Here is a 17168-nt window from a genome sequence, read left to right as displayed (position 1 = left end):
ACAAACCATTCCAACCCAACTTTATACATCAATCCATCCAGTATTACGTAACAAAGTCAACTAATCACCCTTGTGCATTCCCTTAGTGCCTGTCTTCATTGTGCCTTTGCGTGTCCGAGTGCTCCTACGAAGTGCCACCCCAGTGGCTGCAGCATTGCTGGTGAGCGGCTGCTGACTTTCAGTGGGGGAATCTGCAGATGGCCTTGCAGGATGACCTCGAGCAGCTCTGGGCCTAGAAGGCCCGGCTGCGGACTGCACCACCTCAACATGGGCTGGCTGGCTGGCTAACAGGAACAGCAACGGCACTGGTGGAGTGGCAGTGGTGGGAGGACAAATACTGTCATCCTGAGAGAGGACAGCAAGTTTGTGCTCCATGGAACCTCTGCCACTCCCCTGGGGCGGCGTCCCAGCATTCCTCGTAATATGTTGGAGGACAGATTGCTTTATTGCCGTGACACCCTGTAAGCTCCTTTCCACAATGGTAGACGCAGCCACAATGGCAGCAGTCTGAGCTTGTGTGGCAGAAGACTGAACTTCAATTGCAGCACTCAGGTGGCTTCTGCATGTGCCGCAATGAAAGCTGAGATATCGGCCATCAGACACTGCATCATGGTTGGTCCACAAGTGTGCTAATGGCGTTGCCCATCACTTCCATGCTGGAAATCATGGGCTCCAAGCTCTGTGCAAAGTTGGTGCCGGACTCTTCCATGTTCCTTGACATTGCACACAGGCTTTCTGGCAGGCCTGCCAATGTACCAAGCATTTCATCGTGCATACGCAGAAGCATTCTTTTGTAAGCCACCTTATCGAAGTCCTCATCTGAGTTCTCTGCAGCAGAACTTGTGTGCGGCCTCGCCCTCTGGGGAGCTGGCACCTGTGCTACCCTTTCCCACTGCCCTGGCTGCAGGCCACTCATGCCTGGAGTCTCACCACCTGCAGATCCCATCTCTAAAACATCCTTCAAGCTACGCGGAGTGTCAGTATCTGAGCTGGTGGCTGAGAGTGTGAAATCGAATGATGGTACTGTGTCTTCATCATCAGTGCCTGGGTGTTCTTGTATTTCCTGCCTCCCTATCCTTGTCTGGCCAGGCGTCAGTTCTTGGCTAACAGAAATGAGAAAGGTACAAGAGTAAGGTTGTGGTGAGGGGAGGCGGGTGGGGGTGGGAAGCAAGAGGTGCATGCTTACACCATGTGCAGCTTATAAATCAGAAGAGATTGTGGGATGTGGGGGAAGTGGGATGTGAGAAGGAGGATTACGTATGAGAATACATGCATCTTGTATTCTTTCAGCCCCGCTGGTGGCCATGGGCTCAGCAATACCCCTCCTAATAAATGGCCAGCACCATCTCCTTCATGGGCGTCAGATTATGCAGGTGTGCCTGTCCCCCACCAGTTAAGTCCTGCTGGCGCGGTTGTGAGTGTGATGCAATGTATTTGACTGATATGCCTGTCATGGTTGACAGTGTGTGCAAGCTGTGAGATGTGGATGTGAGGCTTGCAGCAGTGGTAAGTGTGTGAGGGTGAGGTGAAGCTATGAATGTAAGACATGAGTCGTGTTTGGTAGAAATTGTTGGTAGGTGAGTGATGGGGGTGTGGTGCATTGAGCAGTGTGTGAGGCTAGTGGTGCAGATGGTGGGATTTAGCGTTTGAAGATGAATTCACAAAGGTCATTAAACTTCTTCCTGCACTGCGTCCAGGTCCAATACTAGACCTATACTGCTGGCATTCACCACAGTGGCTATCTGTCCCATTGGATTTTACGCATTTGCCTGGAGGGTCTCCTGGCCCCATGTGGAAACAGGACCTCTTTCCTCTTGTTGACCTACTGCACCAAGGCCTCCAGTGTTGCATTGGAGAACCTTGGCGCATACTCTCTCCCCTGTTGTGACATCATTGGTGTTTTTGCCTCCTTTCACTCTCTTCCCCAGCCAGTTGAATGAGCTGCTGCAGGCAGCATGCAGCTCCTCTTTAAGAGGTGCAGACTGCCTTTAAGAAGTGCAAGCTAGCTTTAAGTAGTCCTAGCCGCGCTTGAACTTGGGCTCCCTGCTGAGTGTTCAGTCACTCAGCAGCGTGTTCAGCGCAGGGCCGAATGCCACAATCATGCTCATCAGCAGGTAGCACGAAGTTCGCGCATCGCATCGGTGATCGCGCATCGCAATCCCCGCACCCATTTTCGGGGGCAAACGAATATTTAGCCCAAGATGTTTATAAAATGTTTTAGAGTTCAATTTAATGTGGCTTGCTAATCTTTTCTCGTAATCTCTCTTTGCCTCCCATATTAACTTTTTCAATTCCCTCCTGTACTTTGCATAATCTTCCTGGTTACTAACTGAATCATGTCAGAAGCATCTGTTTTATTTTAACTTTTATTTCCTTTGTTATCCAGGGCAAATTAGCTTTAGATGCTCTACTGTTTCCCTTCAAAGGAATATGCCTAGTTTGTACCTGAACTATCTCTACCCTGAATGCCCTCCATTGCTCTGTTATTGCTTTACCCTGCAATCGCATTTTCCAATCCACCCTCTTGAAATCACTGAAATTAGCTCTTCCCCACAGAGAATTTTAACTTCGATATTTTCTGTTTTTTTTTATTCGTTTGTGGGATGTAGGCGTCACTGGCAAAGCCAGCATTTATTGCCCATCCCTAATTGCCCTTGAGAAGGTGGTGGTGAGCCGCTTTCTTGAACCACAGCAGTCCATGTACTGAAGGTACACCCAGAGTGCTGTTAGGTACAGAGTTCCAGAATTTTGACCCAGCGATGATGAAGGATCGGCAATATACTTCTGCTGCCCTTGTCCTTCTAGGTGGAAGAGGTTGCGGGTTTGGGAGGTGCTGCCAAAGAAGCCTTGGCGAGTTGCTGCAGGGCATCTTGTAGATGGTACACACTGCAGCCACGGTATGCCGGTGATGGAGGGGGTGAATGTTTAAGATGGTGAATGGGGTGCCAATTAAGCGGGCTGCTTTGTTCTGGATGATGTCGAGCTTCTTGAGTGTTGTTGGAGCTGCACTCATCCAGGCAAGTGGAGAGTATTCCATCACACTCCTTACTTGTGCCTTGTAGATGGTGGAAGGGCTTTGGGGAGTTAGGAGGTGAGACACTCATCACAGAATACCTAGCCTCTAACCTGCTCTTGTTGCCACAGTAATTATGTGGCTGGTCCAGTTAAGTTTCTGGTCAATGGTGACCCCCAGGATGTTGATGGTGGGGGATTCGGCGATGGTAATACCGTTGACTGTCAAGGGGAGGTGGTTAGACTCTCGCTTGTTGTAGATAGTCATTGCCTGGCACTTCTGTGGCGCGAGTGTTACCTGCCACTTATTAGCCCCAGCCTGAACGTTGTCCAGCTCTTCTTGCATGCGGGCATGGACTGCTTCATTATCTGAGGAGTTGTGAATGATGCTGAACACTATGCAGTTATCAGTGAACATCTTCATTTCTGACATTATGTTGGGGGGAAGGTCATTGAGGAAGCAGCTGAAGATGGTTGGGGCTAGGACACTGCCCTGAGGAACTCCTGCAGCGATGTCCTGGGGCTGTGATGATTGACCTTCAACCACCACAACCTGCTCTTGTGCTAGGTATGACTCCAGCCAGTGGAGCATTTACCCACGCACCCCCCTCGATTCCCATTGACTTCAGTTTTACTAGGGCGCCTTCATGCCACACTCGGTCAAATGTTGCCTTGGGTCAAGGGCAGTCACTCTCACTTCACCTCTGGAATTCAGCTCCTTTGTGCATGTTTGGACCAAGGCTGTAATGAGGTCGGGAGCTGAGTGGTCTTAGCGGAACCCAAACTGGGCATCAGTGAGCAGGTTTTTGGTGAGTAAATGCTGCTTGATAGCACTGTCGATGACACTTTCCATCACTTTGCTGATGATTGAGAGTAGACTGATGGGGCAGTAATTGGCCGGGTTGGATTTGTCCTGCTTTTTGTGGACAGGACATACTTGGGTAGTTTTCCACATTGTCGGATTGATGCCAGTGTTGTAGCTGTACTGGAACAGCTTGGCTAGAGGCGTGGCTAGTTCTGGAGCACAAATCTTCAGCACATTAGCCGGGATGTTGTCGGGGCCCATAGCCTTTGCTGTATCCAGTGCGCTCAGCCGTTTCTTGACATCACGTGAAGTGAATCAAATTGGCTGAAGACTGGCTTTTGTGATGGTGAGGACCTCAGGAGTGGGCCGATATGGATCATCCACTCGGCACTTCTGGGTGAAGATGGTTGCAAATGCTTCAGCCTTGTCTTTTGCACTCACAGGCTGGGCTCCACCATCATTGAGGATGGGGATAGGCATGGAGCCTCCTCCTCCCGTTAGTTGTTTATTGGCCCACCACCATTCACGATTGGACTGCAGAGCTTTGATCTGATCCATTGATTATGGGGTCACTTAGCCCTGTCTAAAGCATGCTGCTTCCACTTTTTAGCATGCATGTAGTCCTATGTTGCAGCTTCCCCAGGTTGGCATCTCATTTTTAGGTACGCCTGGTGCTGCTCTTAGCATGCTCTTCTACACTCCTTATCGAACCAGGTTTGGTCCCCTGGCTTGATGGTAATGGTAGAGTGAGGGATATGCTGGGCCATGAGGTTACAGATTGTGGTGAAATACAATTCTGCTGCTGCTGATGGCCCACAGCACCTCATGGATGCCCAGTTTTGAGCTGCTAGCTCTGTTCTGAATCTATTCCATTTAGCATGGTGGTAGTGCCACACAACACGATGGAGGGTGTCCTCAGTGTGAAGACGGGACTTCGTCTCCATAATGACTGTGTGGTGGTCATTGCTACCAATGCTGTCATGGACAGATGCATTTGCGACAGGTAGATTGGTGAGGATGAGGTCAAGTATGTTTTTCCCTCGTGTTGGTTCTCTCACCACCTGATGCAGGCCCAGACTGGCAGTTATATCCATCATGACTTGACCAGCTCGGTCAGTAGTGGTGCTACCAAGCTACTCTTGGTGATGGACACCGAAGTCCCCCACCCAGAATACATTCTGTGCCCTTGCTACTCTCAGTGCTTCTTTCAAGTAGTGTTCAACATGGAGGAGTACTGATTCATCAGCTGAGGGAGGTGGTAATCAGCAGGAGGTTTCCTTGCCCATGCTTGACCTGAAGCCATTTGACTTCATGGGGTCCGGAGTCAATGTTGAGGACTCCCAGGGCCATTCCTTCCCAACTGTATACCACTGTGCCACCACCCTTGGTGGGTCTGGCCTACCGGTGGGACAGGACATACCCAGGAGGAGTTTGGGACATTGGCTGTAAGGTATGATTCTGTGAGTATGACTATGTCAGGCTGTTGCTTGACTAGTCTGTGAGACAGCTCTCCCAATTTTGGCATGTCCCCAGATGTTGGTGAGGAGGACTTTGCAGGGTCGATCGGGCTGGGTGTGCCGTTGTCGTGTCCGTAGCCGGTGCCAATGCCAGGTAGTCCGTCCGGTTTCATTCTTATTATTGTGTTTCGTAGCGGTTAGTTACAACTGGGTGACTTGCTAGGCCATTTCAGAGGGCAGTTAAGAGTCAACCACATTGCTGTTGGTCTGGAGTCACATATAGAAACATAGAAGATAGGAGCAGGAGTAGGCCATTCGGCCCCTCGAGCCTGCTCCGTGATTCAAAGAGATTATGGCTGATCAAACAGGGCCAGGTAAGGACGGCAGATTTCTTTCCCGAAAGGACATTAGTGAACCAGATGGGTTTTTATGATAATCCGATAGTTTCATGGTTACCATTTTTAACTATTTTAATTCCAGATTTATTTAACTGAATTCCCCAGCTGCCATGGTGGGATTTGAACTCACATCTCTGGATCATTCGTCCAGTGACATTACCACTACGCTGCCGTTCTCTTTCCATAATTACTTTAAACTGAATTATGTGTGGTCACTGTTAGCTAGATGATCTCCTACTGTAAAACATACTCCACTTCATAGAATCATAGAAAGTTACAGCACTTAGAATCATAGAAAGGAGGCCATTTTGGCCCATCGTGTCCGCGCCGGCCGACAAAGAGCTATCCAGCCTAATCCCACTTCCCAGCTCTTGGTCTGCAGCCCTGCAGGTTAGAGCATCCCAAGTGCACATCCAAGTACTTTTAAAATGTGGTTAGGGTTCCTGCCTCTACCACCCTTTCAGGCAGTGAGTTCCAGACACCCACAACCCTCTGGGTGAAGAAATTCCCCCTCAAATCCCCTCTAAATCTTCCACCAATTACTTTAAATCTGTGCCCCCTGGTTTTTGACCCATCTGCTAAGGGAAATAGGTCCATTCTATCCACTTTATCTAAGCCCCTCATAATTTTATACACCTCAATAAGGTCTCCCCTCAGCCCCCTCTGTTCCAAGGAAAACAGACCCAGCCTATCCAGTCTTTCCTCATAGCTAAGATTCTGTACTCCCGGCAACATCCTTGTAAATCTCCTCTGTACCCTCTCTAGTGCAATCACATCTTTCCTGTATTGTGGTGACCAGAACTGCACGCAGTACTCTAGCTGAGGCCTAACTAGTGTTTTATACAGTTGAGGCATAACCCCCTGCTCTTGTATTCTATGCCACGGCTAATAAAGGCAAGCATTCCGTATGCCTTCTTAACCACCTTATCTACCTGGCCTACTACCTTCAGGGATTTGTGGACATGCATTCCAAGGTCCCTTTGTTCCTCTACACTACTCAGTGTCCTACTATTTAATGTGTATTCCCTTTCCTTGTTAGCCTTCCCCAAATGCATTACCTCACACTTCTCCGGATTGAATTCCATTTGCCGCTGTTCTGCCCACCTGACCAATTTATTGATATCTTCCTGCAGTCTACAGCTTCCTTCTTCAGTATCAACCACACAGCTGATTTTAGTATCATCTGCAAACTTCTTAATCATTGATACGCTTATCAATTACTTCATAAAAGGTGATGAGTCGAAGAAGAGATGATGAGTCGAAAGAAGAGATGAATAAGGCTTTTATTAGCTAAGAAGAGACCATGCTTCTTCGTGAGTGACTGAACAAGTCTGAACGAAACCCACACAGTGGTGGGTGGAGTCAGCTGAAGCATGCCTCCATACACAGCGCCACCCAGAGGTGGCAATATACAATACAGTGGTTTACCACATTCACCCCTTGTTTAATGTGAAGTCCGGCGGGGTGAAGGGTACTACAAGTTAAGTCTATCAGGAGGCCTTGTCTGACGTCCTGATCGTCGTGGTGGCGGCGGTGGTGTTGCAGCATCCGACGTCGGGTCTGGTGTCTGGGTGGTTGGCGAAGATTCCTGGGGCTTTGGCATGCCGTCTGCAGGGGTTGGGTTGGGAGGGGTGGTGGGGGATAACAGTGGTAAGGGGGATAACGGTGGTAAGGGGGATAACGGTGGTAATTCAGGGGTACCCGAGGGTGCGAGATCTCGTATGGAGACCGTGTCCTCCCGCCCGTCTGGGTATGTCACCCAGGCATACTGGGGGTTGGCGTGTAGGAGGTGCACCCGCTCGACCAGGGGGTCCATTTTATGCGTCCTCACGTGCCTCCGCAGTAGGACGGGCCCAGGAGAAGTCAACCATGCCGGTAGCGAGGTACCCGATGTAGACTTCCGGGGGAAAACGAACATTTTCTCATGAGGGGTCGCATTAGTGGCAGTACAAAGCAGTGACCGAATGGAGTGAAGCGCTGCAGGGAGGACCTCCTGCCAGCGGGAGGTCGGAAGGCCCTTAGATTTTAGTGCTAAGAGGACTGCCTTCCAAACCGTCGCGTTCTCCCTTTCCACCTGGCCGTTCCCCCGGGGGTTGTAACTGGTGGTCCTGCTCGTGGCGATACCTCTTGTTAGCAGGTACTGCCGAAGTTCGTCGCTCATGAACGATGAGCCCCTGTCGCTATGTATATAGCTGGGGAACCCGAACAGAGCGAAGATGTCATTCAGACACTTGATGACCGTGGTACTGGTCATGTCTGGGCAAGGGATGGCAAAGGGGAAACGGGAGTACTCATCAACTATGTTGAGGAAGTACACATTGCGGTCAGCGGAGGGGAGGGGCCCTTTAAAATCGACGCTCAGGCGTTCGAAGGGGCGGGTGGCCTTGATCAGGCTTGCTCTGTCCGGCCTATAGAAGTGCGGTTTGCACTCGGCGCAGATTTGGCAGCTCTTGGTCATGGTCCTGACCTCCTCGATGGAGTAGGGCAGGTTACGGGATTTGATAAAATGGAAAAACCTGGTGACCCCCGGGTGGCAGAGGTCATTGTGGAGGGACTGCAGCCTATCACTCTGCGCGTTGGCGCATGTACCACGTGATAGGGCATCTGGGGGCTCATTGAGTTTCCCTGGCCGATACAAGATATCATAATTGTAGGTGGAGAGTTCGATTCTCCACCTCAAGATCTTGTCGTTCTTGATTTTACCCCTCTGCTTATTATTAAACATAAAAGCTACTGAACGCTGGTCAGTGAGCAGGGTAAATCGTTTCCCGGCCAGGTAATGCCTCCAGTGACGCACCGCTTCTACAATAGCCTGGGCCTCCTTTTCGACGGAGGAGTGTCTCGTCTCGGGGCCCTGGAGGGTCCTTGAGAAAAAGGCCACGGGTCTGCCCGCCTGGTTAAGGGTCGCGGCTAGGGCGAAGTCGGAGGCATCGCTCTCCACTTGGAAGGGGATGGACTCATCCACCGCGTGCATTGCGGCCTTCGCGATATCGTTCTTGATAAGAGTGAAGGCTGCACACGCCTCTGGTGTCAGGGGGAAGGAGGTGGCTTTGATGAGGGGCCTGGCTTTGTCTGCATAGAGGGGCACCCACTGGGCGTAATAGGAGAAAAACCCCAGGCATCTCTTCAGTGCTTTTTGGCAGTGGGGAAGGGGTAGCTCCATTAGGGGGCGCATTCTGTCGGGGTCGGGCCCGATGACTCCGTTCTCCACCACGCAGCCGAGGATGGCCAGGCGCTTGGTGTGAAACATACATTTTTCCTTATTGTACGTTAGGTTCAGCCGTTGGGCCGTACGGAGGAAATTTGCTAGATTAACGTCGTGGTCCTGCTGGTCGTGGCCGCAGATGGTGACGTTATCCAAATAGGGGAAGGTTGCCCGCAGCGCGTTCTGGTCAACCATTCGGTCCATCTCCCTTTGGAAGACCGAAACCCCGTTGGTGACGCCGAAGGGGACCCTAAGGAAGTGGTAGAGGCGGCCGTTTGCCTCGAAGGCAGTATACTGGCGGTCCTCATGGCGGATGGGCAGCTGGTGGTACGCTGACTTAAGGTCGATGGTGGAGAATACTTTGTATTGCGCAATCTGATTGACCATATCAGATATGCGAGGGAGGGGGTACGCGTCCAGCTGGGTGTACCGGTTTATGGTTTGGCTGTAGTCGATTACCATGCGGCGTTTTGCAGTGGTTTTAACGACTACAACCTGGGCTCGCCAGGGGCTAGTGCTACCTTCGATAATGCCCTCCTTCAAGAGCCGCTCCACCTCAGAGCTGATAAAAGCTCTGTCCCCGGCACTGTACCGCCTGCTTTTGGTAGCGATGGGTTTACAGTCGCGGGTGAGGTTAGCGAACAGGGGAGGGGGGGGGACTTTTAATGTGGAAAGGCTGCAGGTGGTTTGCAGCGGGCGATTTAAAAGTTGTTGGTTGCAGACTGTGAGTGGGGGGAGGGGTCCACCGTATGCTAGTGTGACACTCTTAAGGTGGCACTGAAAATCCAACCCTAGCAGGACGGCAGCGCAAAGACGGGGCAGGACTAGCAGTTTAAATTTTTGATATTCAGTGCCCCCTACTGACAGGGTCACCACACAGTAGCCGCTGATGTCCATTGACTGGGACTTGGACGCCATAGAAATGCGATGGTGCGTTGGCAGAATCGTGAGGGAGTGGCTACGTACCGTGTCGGGGTGGACGAAACTCTCTGTGCTCCCGCTGTCGATCAGGCAACTGGTGGCGCGGCCGTTTACCGCGATATCCATCATGGAGCTGGATAGATGGTGAGGGTGGCCTTGATCCAGCGTCACGGAGGCCAGTATGTGGCTTAGTGAGTCACTATAGTCATCCGCCGAGACGGTGGTCGGTTCCGGTGACGAAATGGCGGTTGAGTGCGTTGGATACGATGGCGGCGGATGCCATGCGGCCGGGGGTACACAAAATGGCGGATAAGATGGCTGCTCCCACGGCCCGCACGCTGCGCTGCTGGCTGGCTTCCCCTTGCAGGCGTTAGCGTAATGGCCTTTCTTCCCGCAGCCCGAGCAGGTAGCTGTCTTAGCTGGGCAGTGCGCTCTGGGATGTTTTAACTGGCCACAGAAATAGCATTTTTGGGCCTGGTTACTGGGCATCGAAGCAGTTCTTACCGGAGGCTGCTGTCTCGGTTGGGTCGCTGCAGCGGTTGGTGCCGGGGGCGGCGGTCCCGTGTCCCACGGTTTCGATTGCCATGTCTCGGCGCCGTTACGGGGGTATGCCTCGAGGTTTCGGTGGGCCTCCTCTAACGAGAGCGCAAGGGCAATTTAAGTCAAGATCATTGATATATACCACAAAAAGCAAGGGACCTAGTACTGAGCCCTGCGGAACCCTACTGGAAACAGCCTTCCAGTCACAAAAACACCCATCAAACATTACCCTCTGCTTCCTGTCTCCGAGCCAGTTTTGAATCCAACACTTTGCCCTGTATCCCATGGGCTTTTAACTTCGTGACCAGTCTGCCATGTGGAACCTTATCAAAAGCCTTGCTAAAGTCCATATACACTACATCAAATGCATTACCCTCATCTACCCTCCTTGTTACCTCCTCAAAAAATTCAGTCAAGTTTGTCAGACATGACCTTCCCTTAACAAATCCATGCTGACTATCCTTGATTAATCCGTGTCTTTCGAAATGAAGATTTATCCTGTCCTTCAGAATTCTTTCCAATAATTTTCCCACCACCGAGGTTAGGCTGACTGGCCTGTAATTACTCGGTCTATCCTTTTCTCCCTTTTTAAACAAGGGCACCACATTAGCAGTCCTCCAGTCCTCCGGCACCATGCCTGAAGCCAGAGAGGATTGAAAAATGATGGTCAGGGCCTCTGGTATTTCCTCTTTTGCTTCGCTTAACAGCCTGGGATTCATTTCATCCGGACCTGGGGATTTATCCACTTTTAAAGCTGCTAAACCCCTTAATACTTCCTCTCTCACTATGTTTATTTCATCTAATATTTCACACTCCTCCCCCGATAGCAATGTCTGCTTCGCCTCTCTCCTTTGTGAAAACAGACGCAAAGTATTCATTAAGAATCCTACCGACGTCTCCTGCCTCCACACACAGATAACCCCATGATCTCTAATAGGCCCTACCCTTTCTGTAGTTATCCTCTTACACTTAATATATTAATATATAACATCTTTGGATTTTCCTTGATTTTACTTGCCAAGAATTTTTCATGCTCTCTCTTTGCTTTCCTAATATCCATTTTAATTGCACCTCTGCACTTTCTGTACTCCTCTAAAGATTCTGGAGTATTTAGCCCTCGGTATCTGTCACAGGCCTCCTTTTTTTTCTTTATCTTACCCTGTATGTCTCTAGGGCATATATTTGGTCTGAACCCTCCGAATCTCCTCCTTGAATGCCTCCCACTGCTCTGACACTGATTTACCTTCAATATAGAAATATAGAACCAGAGAAGATAGCAGCAGGAGTGGGCCATTCGGCCCCTCGAGCCTGCTCCACCATTCAATGAGATCATGGCTGATCACCCAAATTCAGTACCCTGTCCCTGCCTTCTCCCCATATCCCTTGATCCCTTTAGCCTTAAGAAATATATCCAACTCCTTCTTGAATATATTTAATGAATTGGCCTCCACTGCCTTCTGTGGTAGAGAATTCCACAGGTTCACCACTCTCTGGGTGAAGAAATTCCTCCTCATCTCTGTCCTAAATGGCTTACCCCTTATCCTTAGACTGTGACCCCTGGTTCTGGACTCCCCGGCCATCGGGAACATCCTTCCTGCATCCAGTCTGTCCAGTCCTGTTAGAATTTTATAAGTTTCAATGAGATCCCCTCTCATTCTTCTAAACTCCAGCGAGTATAAGCCCAATCGACCCAATCTCTCCTCATACGTCATTCCTGCCATCCCAGGTATTAGTCTGGTGAATCTTCGCTGCACTCCCTCCATGGCAAGAACATCCTTCCTCAGATAAGGCGACCAAAACTGTACACAATACTCAAGATGTGGTCTCACCAAGGCCCTGTACAACTGCAGCAAGACATTTTTGTTCTTGTACTCGAACCCTCTAGCTACGAAGGCCAACATACCATTTGCCTTCTTAACCGCCTGTTACACCTGCATGATTACCTTCAGCGACTGGTGCACAAGGACACCCAGGTCTCGTTGCACTTCCCCTTCTCCCAATCTATTGCCGTTCAGATAATAATCTGCCTTCCTGTTTTTGCCACCAAAGTGGATAACCTCGCATTTATCCACATTATACTGCATCTGCCATGCTTCTGCCCAATCACCCAACCTGCCCAAATCATACTGGAGTTTCTCGGCATCCTCCTCACAGCACACACGCCCACCCAGCTTTGTGTCGTCTGCAAACTTGGAGATATTACATCTAGTTCCCTCGTCTAGATCATTTATATATATTGTGAATAGCTGGGGTCCTAGCACCGATCCCTGTGGTACCCCACTTGTCACTGCCTGCCACTCGGAAAAAGAGCCGTTTATTCCAACTCTTTGCTTCCCGTCTGCCAACCAGTTCTTTATCAAAGTCAGTACCTTGCCCCCAATCCCATGTGCCTTAACTTTACACGCTAATCTCTTATGCGGGACCTTATCGAAAGCCTTCTGAAAGTCCAAATACACCACATCCACTGGTTCTCCCTTATCTATTCTATCAGTTACATCCTCAAAAAATTCCAGTAAATTAGTCAAGCACGATTTACCTTTTGTAAATCCATGTTGACTTTGTCCGATCCTGTCACTGTTTTCCAAGTGCTCTGCTATTACATCTTTTATAATGGACTCTAGCATTTTCCCCACTACCGATGTCAGGCTTACCGTTCTATAATTCCCCGTTTTCTCTCTACCACCTTTTTTGAATAGTGGGTAACATTAGCTACTCTCCAATCCATGGGAACTGTTCCAGAGTCTATCGAATTTTGGAAGATGACCAGCAATGCATCTACTATTTCTAGGGCCACTTCCTTAAGTACCCTAGGATGTAGATTATCAGGCCCTGGAGATTTATCGGCCTTCAATCCCGTCAATTTCCCTAGCACCATTTCCCTACTAATACTGATTTCTTTCAGTTCCTCCCTCTTATTAGACCTTATGTTCCCCGACATCTCTGGGAGGTTATTTGTGTGCTCCTATGTGAAGACAGAACCAAAGTATGTATGTATTACTACCTTTGAAGTCCTGCTTTTTAACCTCTTTTCTAGCTCCCTAAAGTCTGCCTGCAGGACTGCATACCTCTTCCTACCTATGTCGTTGGTACCGATATGGACCACAACCTCTGGCTGCTCACCCTTCCCCCTCAGAATGCCCTACAGCCGTTCAGTGACATCCTTGACCCTGGAACCAGGGAGGCAACATACCATCCTGGAGTCACGTTTGCAGCCGCAGAAATCTCTGTCTGCTCCCCTAACTATTGAATCCCCTATCGCTATTGCTCCCCCTCTCCTCTTCCCTCCTTACCCTGCTTAATTTCCGGGAACCAGATCTAACACTGCTTCTTTCCATTTTGGACTGGAGACTTATCGATCGACACAGTTCTCCTGTACACGTATCAAGAATTCCTCTCCTTCCCTACCCTTAGCTCTACGTTTTTCCCAGTCTATATTAAAGTAATTAAAGTCTTCTAATATTACTAGGTTAGAAAAGTGGTTAAAAAGCATATGGGATCCTGGGCTTCATAAATAGAGGCATAGGGCTGGATTTTAATTCAGGGGCGGGTTGGGGTCGTGTAATCCGCATTTCGTATTATCCACACGAATCAAAATCGATGTGGGAGATTGATGCGAATTTAACTTAATTGGCCAATTGAGTTCCAGCATGTGGGAACCCAAGGCAAATTAGTTTTTCCAGTCTGAATGTCGCCTCCGATGACGTCATCATTGCTGCTGCATTTAAGGTCTGCAACAAGCCTTGCTTCTTCTGCAGACTGTCAACCTTTTGGCCTTTGCTGCTACAGGGACCTGGAGGCAGAATGGCCAGTGGAAGACCTAGGTCTGCTCCAGGATTTGACGACTTTGCCCTGCAGGCTTTAGTGGAGGGAGCAAGAGCTCATAAGGAGGTGCTCGTCCCTTCATCAGGGAGGAAGAAGCCTCCCCAGCAGACCAAGGATGTGTGGCTGCAAGAGGCAGAGGAGGTCAACTCCTTATCGGTAACCCGCAGAACCTAGATACAGTGCAGGAAGAGATTTCATGACCTTCTGCGCACTGGAAAAGTGAGTATGAATTTCCCATCACCCTCAATCTGATCCCCATTGCCTTTCCTCACCAGCACTCAGCTTTAGCAATCTCTTCATCCACATCCCACTTGACACTGACATAAATGCACCCTTACCCATTCCCTTTCTCTCTATGGTCACATTCACCTAACTATTCGACTATGCAGCCCTCACACTCCCTATCACTGTGATGCTATGAAAACAACTGACAACACACAGGAAGGGCCCTTGGTCTTGGCACCTCACTCCATCTTTGTCTCCTTCTAAGTATCTATGCTATGGAATCTCTACACTCACTCCTTCATTCTCACTCAACCTCCACTTGTCTCCCTCATTGCAGGAAAAGAGAGCTCACAATAAGCGAGAAAGAATGAGGACAGGAGGAGGGCCACCCTCAGTAGCCCACCTCACCCCCTGGGAGGAGGCGGTCCTGGAGATTGTAGGAGTGGAGGACGATGCGCAAGTGGGGGACGGACAGAGGGGTACAGCACAGCAAGCTGGTGACAGAATAGTTTTCCATTTCTCTCACTAACATTGCATGAGTCGCTGATAATGATTCTGAAGCTCTAACAGATGGACTAATGATCATCTGCAATATGCAATGTGCATGTAACCTTGGCATCACATCTCTAACTCTTCCCTTTACTCCCCCACAGGACCATCGCAACTACCCATCCCCACTAGCCAGGAGGAAGAGCCTGAACATCCAGACTCCTCAGAAGAAGCTGCAACCTCTGAGGGCACAGCGTCAGCAGAATTAAGCGCACCCAGCACCAGCGCAGACACTCACACCTCGGTGGGACCTTCGGGACATAGAGTAGTGTTGTCACCTGGTGTATCACAGCTCACAAGTGAGCATCAGCAGATCGTGGAGACAGGGACAGCAGTGGAGGGCGCAGGACTCTGCCAGCTCGGCTCAGCTGCATGTCAACCCTCTGCCTCTGGGTCCATCTATAAGATCAGCGGTGCTGGAACTCCAGGAACAGATGCAGGAGTCTCTGGCAGGTTTTGTCTCCAGGGTCGCTGTGAGTGTGGAGCGAATATAGGAGTCCATAGCGAACATGAGCAGAGCCTTTGTGGAGTCATTGGCGCATGAACGCATCACCATGGAAAGGATGGCAACCTCCATGGAGGTGATAAGTCGCCAGAGTGCAGAAAACATGGTGAGTGTTCAGAATAGAATGACATCTCTGGAGGAGCGATGGTCATCTATTGAACAGAGAAACCAGACCTTCATGGAAGTCAGTGCAGATACGGGTCCCCATGACCCCCCTAATGTGCAGCAAGGTGCTCTCAAGCCACTTGCAAGCGCTGAGGGGGACCTGACCCATGAGAGGGAAGTTGGTGGCAGACATCAAGGAAGTAGGGGCTCTTCTCCAAGCGCTCACACTTCCATGCCACTGCAGAGCCCTCGGTCAGAGCCCCACCAGAGTCCACACCCAGCTGAGATTGGCGTCTCAACCCCTGCACAGCCGCAGGAGCAGCAGACTGTTGACGAGCCCTCACAGGTTCGCCACCCCAGAGGACACCCGCCAAAGGTGTTGAGACAGGAGCAGCAGGAAAGTGAGCAAGGGGCCTTCCCTTGACCATCTTCCACAGCTGAAATATATTTAAATCATATTTAGAGGTCTACTTTTTGTTTTTTTTATTGATGAAAAATGTTTCCAGGCGCTAACGATTTCAAACTTATGAAAAATTTCCACTTTCTTCATGGAGCGCAATCGGCAGCAGGCGGGGTGGAGACTTCAGCAGCGCTGCACACTGGGCCGTGCAGCACTGCCACGTTCAAAGGCTCCTTCCCTCCCTTAAAGGGAAGGGCCATCGCCGCAGACTCTGCAATATAAAAAGTACCTACCTGGACCACCATGGCAGCTGCGATCAGCCTGGCACTCAAGCTTGGTGCCGGGCTGATCGATTGTGGGTAGGAACCCGCGAAAAAAACTGGAACAAGAAAAGTACGTTTTTTTTTTACTTAACTCAGCCACCTCGCCTTTAATCATCGCTCCCGAAGCGGCCAGCCTCCCGATGCATGCCTCCTGCAGTTGTCGGTGTTTTCGACCAGCACTGCTACGGGGACGGAAGTCAATTTCAGGTCCGGGGCACTACTGAGGCGATGCGCATGGCGATGACGTCACGATCTCCGGGCGAAGGAGGTCAGGGAGCAACGCCGTAGCATCGCTGCAAAACTCTCGCCGAATATGGCGGTAGTCAATGTCAGTGCCGTGCTTGGTCACAAAGCCATTTGCACCCCGTTAGCGCCCCTGGGGACGCTAATGGGAGGTGCAAATGCATACAATTTTGCCCCCTAATTTTAAGTTCCAGAGTAAATCAGTAGAAAACTCAGGTGGGGAAGAATTTTCGTAGGGTTCTCCCAATCTTCTGCCGTAATTTCAGCAGAAACTCTGGAGAAAAGGTGTCAACGGCTATTTTTAGGTGTTTATGTCAGTTCACCAGAGATTCCACTGATCTTCAGCTGAAGTTACTGCAGAGAACGGGAGCATCACCGCAGAAATTCCAGGCAATGGTCTTTAACCAGATGCTAATGAACACTAAAATATGTGACAAAAAATTACTTGGAAATTGGAAAACAGAATGACCTGAGGTGAAAAAAATGGGAGTTTTCCTGTGAATGTGAAGAAGTCGACACATACCATACTGACCAACTGATAAGAACAAGTACGATTATATAGTGCCTTTAATGGCCTCAGGATGTTGCAAGGCACTTCAGAGCCAATGAATTATTTTTGTGAAGTACAACCACTGTTGTAATGTGTCAGCCAAATTGC

At 49.9% G+C, this 17168-nt stretch overlaps 1 protein-coding gene across 1 annotated transcript in view; it reads right to left on the bottom strand.

Moving 5' to 3' along the window:
* LOC147104262 (uncharacterized) overlaps positions 1-17168 on the bottom strand; it is a 270460-nt gene that overhangs the window by 45955 nt on the left and 207337 nt on the right. The gene's annotated exons all lie outside the window — the stretch shown is intronic.

Source organism: Somniosus microcephalus, chromosome 19, assembly GCF_052327205.1.
Source record: "Somniosus microcephalus isolate GS21.2 chromosome 19, FLI_Smic_1.0, whole genome shotgun sequence".
Lineage (NCBI taxonomy): Eukaryota > Metazoa > Chordata > Chondrichthyes > Squaliformes > Somniosidae > Somniosus > Somniosus microcephalus.
The sequence above is the reverse complement of the archived record's forward strand: the minus strand, read 5'-3'. Positions and strand labels throughout refer to the sequence as shown.